We start from the raw sequence: 11872 nt of genomic DNA on the forward strand, positions 1-11872 counted from the left end.
AGTTCAGTGTAAGTCTATAGAATACAGTTTTTTGGACTGTGTATGTTTTACTTAGACTGCATTGCAAAGAAAACGATGAAAAACAAAAAAATATTTATTTCAATATTTTTAAACTAAAGTAAGACGAATCTAATCCTGTGATTTTTGCCACTCGAAAGGGTGAACTAAGTGACTTCAAAATAGTCAAATTGTATAAAGAAAACACTACTCGAACAGTCAATAGCTCCTGCCGGGGCTGCGGGATTGTTCGAAAGAATTACCGCGGCCATGGTACTTAAAAGTCTTAAGAAGGAACATGATGGGTTTTAGTCAGTAAGAGTCTGACACTCCCTCACGCTGCACCCACAGCGGGAGGGGTCATTTGATGATTTTCCACAAGAAAGATGGTTAACTTTCTAGCTGCAAAATCAATTGATGATAAGTAGGTATAGGTACCTACTTAAATTAGTTCTAAGATCAAAAATGTAAAAATTGGTGTACCTTATTAAGTATAGGACGTGGCACATTACAGCAGCACCGCAACAGCACGGCTCCACACCAGCATTTAAGTTGTCATTCAATTTAGAGCATTAAATCGTGTACATTATAATATATTTCGTAATGTCAATATGAAAAAGCCAACGGCGAGCAGTCAGCGTGCTTGCCGCTTCCACACAACTCGACTCGCCGCCCGCGTGCTGCAAGCGAGCGGTCCTCATGCGTACAGCGCGCCGACGGCGTGCTAATTGCGCGCCGACTCCGAGCCGGCAGCGAAACAACGTCATTACGTCGTGTTCAATCATAAAATCAATCATAATCGTCTTAAAATAATATTGAGTTTGCGGTGACAGCAAGCTTACGCCTCGCGGCCGGCGCGCGGCCGGCGCGCCGACGGCGAGCGGACGGCGCGCCGACGGCGAGCGGACAGCGCGTGGTTGGCGCGCTGGCAGCTAGCCGTAGTCTTAATTCGAGGCGACGCCGTGCTGCAGCCGTGCTGTTGCCGTGCTGCTATAATGTGCCACAAGCTTATATCTGTCTATAGAATTGGGTCTATCCTTAATTTCCACAGGACCAAAACTCGACCCCAATACAGTTGCCAATACAGTTGCCCCAGTTTCTGACAGCGATGCGGATAAGTTGTTATAATACTTAGTTGTAATTTGTATATCATTAAGTATAGCTATAAACAAATTAGTTGTAATTTGTATATCATCATCATCATCATGATGATGATATACAAATGATGTTTATAGCTATACTTAATTGTTATCTGTAATTTTGTAGGTATATTTTTACTATTAAGCTTGCATGTTAATTCTACTTAAGATTGAGTTAACGTATTTATGTATTTTGGGTGTAATATTTTTCTATAATAAACTGACAAGACTAATCATCTGAATTAAATATAAATAGAAATCCTTATAAGCTAAAATACACATCGAACTGAGAATCCATCCCAGGACTTGATTTTTATACCATACCATAAGCAACGAGCAAATAATTAAAAAATAATGAAATCAAAAGAAAAATAATGAAAGTTCTATGATTAATCCTTAAAATAAAACACAAAACATTAAAACCCATTCCTAAATCTTAAACCTAATTCAAATGAAATTAGACAAATGATAATGAAATTAATTCCCAAAATTAGTACGGAACCATAACAAGGAAGTGTATAGACAAAAGTAAGAATGGAATCAAAAGATTGATCAACGCATTTTGGATGTCGCAACTTCCTGTACACAAACGGATATTGCGAAATGCTCCTTTAATAAATTAGAGGGTGGTTACCCTGGAACATTGAAACTACTGGAACGCTACTAACACAAACCTTTTCCTCTATGCGAATAAAAACTTCCGGCTTCAATCAAATTACCTTAAACCCAGGCCCAGTTCATCAACAACATAACAAAGTATTTATTCTTTAAAACAACTGTTTAGTATGAATTATATTAATAACCTATACAGTTATTTCAAGAAAAGCGGACGTTTATGTTTTCGGTGAACTTTACTTCAAGTCTGTCAAATACAATGCTGCAGACCTCATCCAAAGCGGGTCTTCCAAACGTGGGATAATCGCACACAAACATACATACACACAGGTTAAACTGAGAATGTCCTTTTTTGAAGTCGGTTAAAAAGTCTGCCAATTTACGTGCAGGGTGCGAGACAATGAAACAAATAGTGATAGCTCATTCATGTGTATTCGATCACATCGCTACGCACGCACACAATAAAACTGACATACACTAGCATATGCTTGACACATAGATGAGGTGATCCTGTACCTTTGACTGGGAGGAAGGCACGGCGTCTCCAATTGTTATATTATCTAAGTTGGTTACAAAGTTTTAAGGGTGAAAAGGGGGTTGAATCTGGGGGTGAAAAGGGTTAATTATGTTTTGTAACGGGGTTTAATGCTATCTTTTTACGGCTGTTGTTCAATCTTAGGGGATGATGTCGGATATACTTCGTTTGTATAGATTCGAGGAATCTGCAAGCTCTTGCGTTGTTTCATTTGGATAGAAATGTTGTTAATTAATTAATTACTTTTGATTGTTGGAGTCTATTCAAGGATATGTATGGAACATGATTCTCTAAGTACGTAGATAAATACAAAAGTTATTATAAATACCCGTAGTATCGATAGGTTCGCGTATCAAAAAGGAAAGTAGGTCCTGCTGTTGGACACTATACTTCTGAGATTTTGAAAATGTCGATTGTTTTGATATTCTTATCGACAACGGTAAAGCCAAAAATCATTTATTTTGATATAGTTTCGACTAGCTGCAGGTTCCCGTGGTAACTAATCCGTGCAACCGACGAAAAATTACCTCCTCTGTGCTCCTCGATAATGGGCTATCATACACTATCATATTTTTCAAATCAGTTTAGTAGTTCCCGACATCAACACATTCATACACTTTTCAGCTTCATAATATTAGGCTAGGTTTATCATTGAATTTGATCCTCAAACACACCATCCAACAAACACTTGTCAATTGCAACGTCATTCCATCCAAACTGCAATTACATTTAATGCAAGAGCCACATGCCACACAACTAATATGTAGGAACATCCTGAAGGTTTTAGGGAATACTTTTTATTTATTCCTCTATTTCAGGCATCTAAGGCCCATTTTAAATACAATACAAAAATATAAACTAATACATAAGATTATAACAATGAATACAATATTTAACTTAAGTTACTATACATACATACTCGTACAAAATAACAAAGTAAACAAAAACTACTGAGATCTCAATCTCAATGTCTATCATGATGGACAAAATGGTAACCAATTTTGGTATTTATTGATTGTTTTATTGTAGTTTTGGAGTTTATCTATAAATAAATATTTTTTTTGGGAAAATATTGGGAGGAATGTAACTTTCTAACAGTGAAAGTATTTTTCAAAACAGTGCAGTAGTTTTTGAGCCAACAAACAAAATATTTCCTCTTTATAACATCAGTATAGATACTCGTAGCATAGAGTGGATTTTCACTGGCAACATCTAACAAACGGTATCACAAACACTTGTCAATTGCAACGTCATTCCATTCAAACTGCAATTACATTGAATGCAAGAGCAACATAACGTCTGTGCACTATATTGAACTAATCTCAAGGTACCGCCTGAAGGCTTCAGGGAATATACACTGAGGTCTCAATGTCTATCATGATGGACAAATTAGTAACTCATTTTTGGTGGACTTTGGTGTTTATTGATTATTTTATTGACGAGTTATATTAGTAACTAACTAGCATCCGCCCGTGGCTTCGCCCGCGCCGTGTTCGGTAATATCGCGTTTTTAAGAGAACTTCAAAAGTCCGGGATAAAAACTCCTATGTTGTTTCTCAAGGTTAACTCTATCTCTGTACCAAATTTTATTAAAATCAGTTCAGTGGTTTAGACGTGAAAGTGTAACAGACAGATATACAGAGTTACTATTGCATTTATAATATTAGTAGGGATTTAAGGAACCTTATTTTTCGCTTGGTGGGAAATATTCGTGTGGCTATAGTTGCTAGTGCTATATTCCAATAATAATAAAAATTAAGACTTCGCATAAAATGGTAGTTTTTTTTTGAATCAATAATATTTACCTGACAGCTACTTACAGGATATAAATTCCTGAAAGTAAAGATATGTGTATGTTACGTGTCACTATCAAATCAAAGGAAATTATATTTTTTTCCGCAATTTCCCCCTTTCACGTAAACGTATCCAAATGATTTTTTTCCTGTTTATGTTTAACCTATAGAAACCACCATTTCTATAATACATGATTTATTGAAAATATTAATATTATTAGTATAGTTATTGTTCAGATTTAGGTATGTTTTTGTTTTCATATTTATCTTGAAAATATAATCTATCCTTAAAACTAGATGGAGTTTTTTTTTAGCTTGTGTAATGAAGACGAAATCAGAGGAATTTGGTGCCTATAAAATGACAGTTTTTTTCGGTCATCTCGCATATAAGGCCGTCATCTCGAATTTCGCCAAACCCGGACAAACTTTAAAAAACCCGGACATTTGGCGTAAAGGATGATGGGTAAAATTGGCCGGTATATCCAATGAAAAACATTCGCATATCAAATGATAGCTTATACCCTAAGCTTCATTTTTTGTTATGGGCACAACCTTGTAAACCACCGGAGAACGAAGATATAACACCTGATAGCATAGGACAGCCCATGGACTTGAACCACCTCAGTGCGTATGGGAGGGATATTTAAGTGCATTATTAATGTCAATAATTGTCAGAACGAGTCACAGAAGGTATCTGAGCCCATATTTTCCAAGTTTATTGAAAAAAAAAAGATTATTTAGCAGGTAGTATTTACAACGTATGGTGTACGTATTCCGCCGTTCTAGGACACTTCTTCAAACCTCGCCCGGCCGGCCTCTCAACTAGGATAAATCCGGGTAAGCCCAGACGGATGGCAGCCCTATCTGGCATACATAACTGCCTAATGTGTGAAAACAGAGAAAGTCTATTAAATAAAATGAAGCCAACCTACAAAAAAGTCACTAACTTTCAAGCCCTGAAACCTGAAACACTGAAAACCTAACTACGCATGCTCGGAACATAGGTTAGAAGAAAGGTCACATATCCCAAGCGTGGGACACGACGATATTTATGTAAGAACCGGTTTAAACCGGTTAAACCCCGTTTAAGCGAACGTAAACACAGATAATATTTAAATTATTGTTTATCCATTATTATATGGTGCACGGATGTGGGGGTACTGGATGTGGCTTGGAATTTTGAGGGTCATGGTTAGGTGTGACTTTCTCAAGGAAGCAGACCGATTGTCAGCCAGCCAGGGCTGTTCTCTCCGTGAAGATGAAACAGCTATGCAGAACATATACGGCCTTTTCATTTGCACATACACAGGTGAACTTCTTAATCGATTACACTCATATCTGGATGTGATAGCAATCCGACTCGACCGGAGAAAGATCAGACGCAAGACCAACATTTAAGTGCTCTCCGATGCACGGGTGTATCAAGACTTCCAGACTATGGGCTGATTTTTGAAATTGGCTTACTCAGGAATTGAACCCCGTACACAGCAGTCGCTCTATGTAGCTACTAGATCAAAGAGGCCGTTAAATTAGTGTAGTACTCTGCTCAGTACTGGGGCAGCAAATATGTATAATGGTGACCTGTAATTAAAAGAAAACTGTTCATTAAGTTTAATGTTCTACGAAATCTTTACTTCTCTCCTACAACCCTCTCACTACGCTCACATATTACCTCCTTATTACCTTACCCCATCCAGCATCAAACCTCCGTGCCCATATAGTTATGCGGCATCACGTGTTACTAAACTGACTCGACAGTCACCGCGCCGTATTTTTGTGATCATAACTCTGCTGTAACTTCAGAATTTCTGAATTTCAGACGATCAGAATTCTGAATTCTGACCGCAAATATGTTGTGTGTCTGAATTGAATGTAAAGCTGGTTGGGTTATAGTAGAAAATGGTGAGTTATGACTTTTTATTGTAAGTGAAGACATGTACTTCGTTTGTAAAGGCTCTGTAACTATTTAAGAGGGCTATCACAAATTTTCGAGTTTTATACGAGTTTTGATGCGTCATTATGCTTTGGATATAGTCACAAAAAAAAAACAAAAATAAGATTAAGAAAGTTTGATCATTTATCTTGGGGCTGTTTTCAATAAATATTTTAATTTGTCCACGTACATCAGTAAAATCTTTGTCTCTGCAAAGGATGTTTCATAAAATGTTGCTTTTGGGAATCTTTTGATGCTTCAGTACTACGAGGATATAGCAATTTAACCATTTATAAAAATGTTCAAGATACAACTATATCTTGTACTTGTGCTTGCTTACACCAATTTATTACAATTCATACAGTAATACACCAAAAATAATTCTATAAAACTGAGAGTTACTGACAATTTTCCGTACAAAACTATATTTTTTATCTATGAAAGTATAATCCAAATTCAAATAAAACATATTTAATAATTAAGGTGGTATTGTTATAAAGCTTGAAAAAAAAATTGGTCTATTTAAAAGTAAAACAATATTTTAAAATAATTTTTGTTTGCAATGCAAAAATCAATATAAATCTTGTGACGCGCGGTGTTCAACTTTAGTCAGCGCCAAGCGCTTATCGAGGGAGGACGTATCGCTCGCTGTTGCGCCGCGCAAACTCGCCGGAGCTCGAAAATATAGCGCAACCTGCGCAACGAACTCGTTTTGATACTAGTGAGTTTTATTTTATTTATTAGTTATAATGATCTGATTGAAATGTAATATACACAAGTATTAACCCATGATATTCTAATGCGAAAATGTTATAGATTGGGTTCTCTTTTTGATGTTGGTTATATAGAAATATGTACGTAAATGTCATCGTCGTTAGTTTCGCTGTTGCATAATAATATTATTGGATATCTTTGATTCTTGCAGGATAATGAAAGCATATTTAATTCAGATTATCAGACTCAATCGGATACCAGTACAAATAATATGGTAAGTATTTTTTGTCACTCGCAACAGACATATTTGTTTTAATAAACTATTTACATTCCTAGTTTTTATTGTTGCAGGAAAATGAAGATACAATACATGGAAGACGAATTATAGATTTTAGTTTTTTTATAAATCAATTACTTATACCTAATTGATAAACATGGTGAAAAGTTTGGTTGTCGATTAAATAATTTAAAAATTGTAAACGATTATTTGTTTATTGTAACTCAATCGAGCTATTCTAGGTTATAAAATTCATCGGTACAAATAATATTTCATAAACTATAAAACCAATAAACTATTTCGAAAATAAAAGTGGCAAAGTCTCAAGTTTGTTTGTGCCGCGTGGCGGTCCGCAGGTGTGCGTTGCGTATTTCACTAGACGCACACGCGCGCAAGTGCTGCCGGCTATCGTCTAATTTACCTAAACCTGAGCGATTCGATTTTGTAATAGCGCTCTTAAGTGATTTGAAAAAATCTTTCGTTGTTAGGTAGCAAGACTATTCCCGAGTAATATAGACTATGTTTTGTCCGCGTATGGTAAGAATTTTCGCGGGTAAAACGGAGGGAATTAACTACTCATGTGTTTGATTATTTGTATGCATCAATGGGACGATCCCATCTTATTGAGAAAAGTATAGACAGATAGTTAAATTACTACCAAAATATCCTATATAATAATAACTCGACAAGGTATAATACCTAATTATAAGAATCTGAAAGCCTCTTAAAAACATGTCTTGGAAACTCGGAAACTTGGCTGTACAGTGAACAAAAAAGGTATACAAGTAGGATATAAGCCGCTCACCTATGAACGCTGCAAAACTTTAAACCTAGACAAATCCTTGCGAGCAGGCTTATTCCGGGAAGTTCAGATGACATAAGGATTATTATGGTGTTTGCTTGATAGTTATTTTAAAGAATTAGAAAAATAAAGCATTTATTACTTTTATTACATAAATAAAATAAAAAAATTGCTGTCTTAAATAATTATTTAATGTAAAAAAAAAAAAATTAAGACTAGATGTTTTCCACAGTTTCACCCATTTCCCATGGAAACTACTTTAGGTATCTATTAAAAATATAAAATATAGCCTATGTTATCCGGGGATAGTATAGCTTCCTAACAATGAAATTTTTTTTTCAAATCGGTCCAGTAGTTTCTACACCTGGGTAAATAAAAAAAAAACACTCAATAACATGAGTATTAGAATAGATAATATCAATATCATTATGTTTGTTTCTTTTTTACGCTTTTACAGTCATAAAAAGCTGATTGAAAAATGAATCTACATATGTTTTAAGACAAAGAACTAATAGTAGATAAGGAATTATCTACTTATAGTTATCGGCACGAATCTTGAGCTCTGACCTTCACCTGCACAGAAGTAATTTATTGGGTCTCTTTTGTGGTATGAAGTGAGGAGCGGGGGCGGGCGGTGATTGGCCCGCAGTGCATCGCGTCATAGCCGTCACTCGGGATTGGTGCCTTGCTAATAAATCACTTCTGCGCAGTTGTAGGTCAGAGCTCAAGATTCGTGCCGATGACTATAACCGGTTAAAACAAAAGACAGCCCCCATCAAACACTAAACTTAAAAAAAAAACCTACCACCCACGGAACCACAAATTTCCCAGAATAAGCATCTCCTAGCAACAAGCTCCGCATATAAACTGAAGGACGAACTTTAATATATGCATTTTGCACCCTCACTACACTACATGCACAGCATGCATGTAAAATGTATGGATATTTATGCATGAAACCGCACTGTGGACTTTTAGCAAATTGCAAATCAATGTTTTATGTTTTTCTCGGCATGTTTCGTGGTTATTTGGGCAGTGGGTTACTTGGTTTTATTGTTATTATAAGGTTATTTATTGTACCACTAGTTTCCACTAGCGGTTTCCGTGGGAACTACTCCGCGCATCCGGATAAAAGTAGCCTCCTTAAAGCCTGATTTTCTAACACAGAAAGATTTGTTTTTTTTTTTGGGTACCGAAAATAAAAGTTGCCTAAAGTTGTCGTTACGGGTAGTCAGAAGCCAGTAAGTCCGACACCAGTCTAACCAAGATGTATTGGGTTGCCTGGATAACTGGGTTGAGGAGGTCAGATAGGCAGTCGCTTCTTGTAAAGCTAGGTACTGAGCTGAATCCGGTTAAACTGGAAGCCGACCTCAACATAGGTACATGATGAAATAAAAGTTGCCTGTAGGTTACGTTCCAGCAGTTTCCAAGGGTTTCACTCGCAACCCTGCATGGTAGCTAGTATATTCAATACTTTAATGATTATTTCTTTGCAAACCCTGACAAGAAATAACGGAACAAAGTCAGCATTCGTGGTCATCTTGCTATTATGTTTCTTAAGGTATCAAATAGTATCAATATCCTAATTAGTTTCCTATACTATATAAAATCAGTCTAACTATATCCTTAAAGGACCTTATATGCTGTAATTACTAGACTAACATACTATACATAGAGATTAGCTATGGATTACTAAGTTAAATACTGCGACAAGGATTTTAGGAGATTACACGTTCGACAAACATACGGGACCCTTGATAGTGTATTGACGGGACTAATTAGGGACCGTTGTGCGGATCCCTAATCTTAGTGGAAGTCAATATGTTTAGTTTCTGTCCACATATGTATACGTAGACAGACATAAGTGATCGGCCCAATGTTCGTTTTACAAATTGTCGATGTCGACTGTACTGGATAAAAAGGTTTCTCTTGAAAACAAGTAATGTCATCGAGAAGAACTCCAAAAAAATGCAGAAAATCTAACTTATATAAATAAGTAAGAAGATCAAAAACACTCTAAAACATCAACGAAAGTTCAAAAATAGGCTAAAATATATATTCTGCAAAATTTAATCTTAACCGGTTTAGTTTTAAGCGTGATTACCTACAGACAGTCACTTCTCATTTATAATATTAGTTAGGACCATGTTAGGATCTTGTACCTTCCTGTTTGGCCATCTTGAATAGTTGAAGATAAGTATGACAATAATTCTTGATATAAGACCAGTCATCTTTTAAATTGAGATTCCCGCATATTTTGGAGTACACACCTAGCATGTGTTCGCGCAAAAGCTTGCAGTTTCGCGGCCATTCTAGAAAACATTGGCATGCAATTCATCTAAAGTGAGTAGACCAAAACAATCTTGTGTGCATCACACTACTACACTTACGGAATCTCCCCTTCGCCGTCACTCAAATAATTCCCGCCTTCATATTAGAAACATCTGTTGAAAGTTCATAGCTATTCCTAATTGAGCAGTGTCCCATGTCCAGAACTAGGCTAGGCCTAACACGATTAGCCTGGTGGAGCCAGTCCTTGAGCGTTATATTATGTTGACAAGTCAGATTCCTACCGACGTCAGTGTTGGGCGTCTCTCTTTACTTTCTAGTAGGGATGGGATCGTATCGATAGTTAGATGTTTGATTAACTGTTGAGTTATGGGTTGATTTAGGTGGATTTAATTTTGGGGATGGACGTAGAATTATTACCAGAGAGTGTAGAAACAAGTTTGAAGACAGATTTGGATACAGCTGTACCTTTCGGCGGGAAGCAGTTTATCGTCTTTAATAATGTTTAAGATATATTTTAAAACAATTGAAATGCAGAAAATATTGTAGCTAATATTGCTTTCATTTGGTACCTGAACATGTTAAAACTGATATATTATTTTCAGCCCTTATAACATTGCCAACAAACTAATTTAACTTATCACTACGTGTTTTCAAAAACCGCACAAAAACAAAAACGACACAAAAAACAACACCCTTCATTCCAGCACTAACAAACACCCAAAATTAAATCGATATCGATTAAAACCGCAAACAAAATTTCAAGAATCTATCGTAACCACCCCCTCCCTAATACGTTTGCTTGGCAAACCGCATTTTGTGGAAGTCGCTTGTCGGTTTCCGAAATTAGATTTGCTCTAGAAGCTGTAATACTGATTAAAACCATTTTCGTTCTCCTTTCGTCTCGTCTTCGAGCATTTTTCAATAGTTGCTTCTAACTTACATGGTTAGGTCTCAGTTATATTTTAATTAGTCTTTTTACTTGCCATTTAGGGGGTTTTTGAAGTCGTCGTGGTGGCCTAGTGGGTAAAGGACCAACCTCTCAAGTATGAGAGCGCGGGTTCGATTCCAGGTCAGGCAAATACCAATGCAACTTTTCTTAGTTTCTATGTACTTTCTAAGTATATCTTAGACACTATTGACTGTGTTTCGGATAGTAAAGCACTGGTACTCAGCTGTTTTTGTTGCTTTGTCTGTACCCCAAAGGCTTCGAAATTACTAACCTTTTTGGAAAATTCTTTCACTGTTAGAAGGCTACACTCTTCCCCAGTAACATAGGTTAGTCTATTCGGGTACGGGAAGAGGTTACTAAGTCACACTGATGAAACCGCTGGAAAATAGCCAGCATTAACAAAACCTCTATAGAAAAATGTAGCTAATAAAATATATACTAATATTATAAAGAGGAAAACTTTGTTTGTTTGTTTGGTTGTAATGGATAAACTCAAAAACTACTGGACCGATTTTAAATATTCTGTAGTGGGACCTACACTAATTGTTGACGCATCAATATTGTTCATACTGTACTTGCATTGTGTTCGCCTCCTCAGTTGTCCCGTATATCGCACTTCCAGCGCACGCTACTAAATATTGTGACCGTACCAAATCGTATGTAACCTAATTGGAGTCAGAAAATAAAAGTGTATTAATTAGTATTCGGTTTATTTACTTATCTCTGAACACGACACCCCACCATCTAAAATTCTTTCACCATTAGAAAGCTATATTATCTGGGAGTAACATATCCTATATTTTATCCCAGTGCGGGCAGTAGCTCC

General features: G+C 36.3%; 1 long non-coding RNA gene across 1 annotated transcript; it reads left to right on the plus strand.

The window, feature by feature from the left end:
• Window positions 1-6046: 6046 nt before the first annotated feature.
• Window positions 6047-7209, plus strand: LOC135119050 (uncharacterized). The gene is made up of 2 exons (XR_010277948.1): window positions 6047-6733; window positions 6938-7209. It is a non-coding gene; the product is annotated as an uncharacterized LOC135119050 (long non-coding RNA).
• Window positions 7210-11872: the final 4663 nt, after the last annotated feature.

This window comes from Helicoverpa armigera, chromosome 28, assembly GCF_030705265.1.
Source record: "Helicoverpa armigera isolate CAAS_96S chromosome 28, ASM3070526v1, whole genome shotgun sequence".
NCBI classification, from domain to species: Eukaryota; Metazoa; Arthropoda; class Insecta; order Lepidoptera; family Noctuidae; genus Helicoverpa; species Helicoverpa armigera.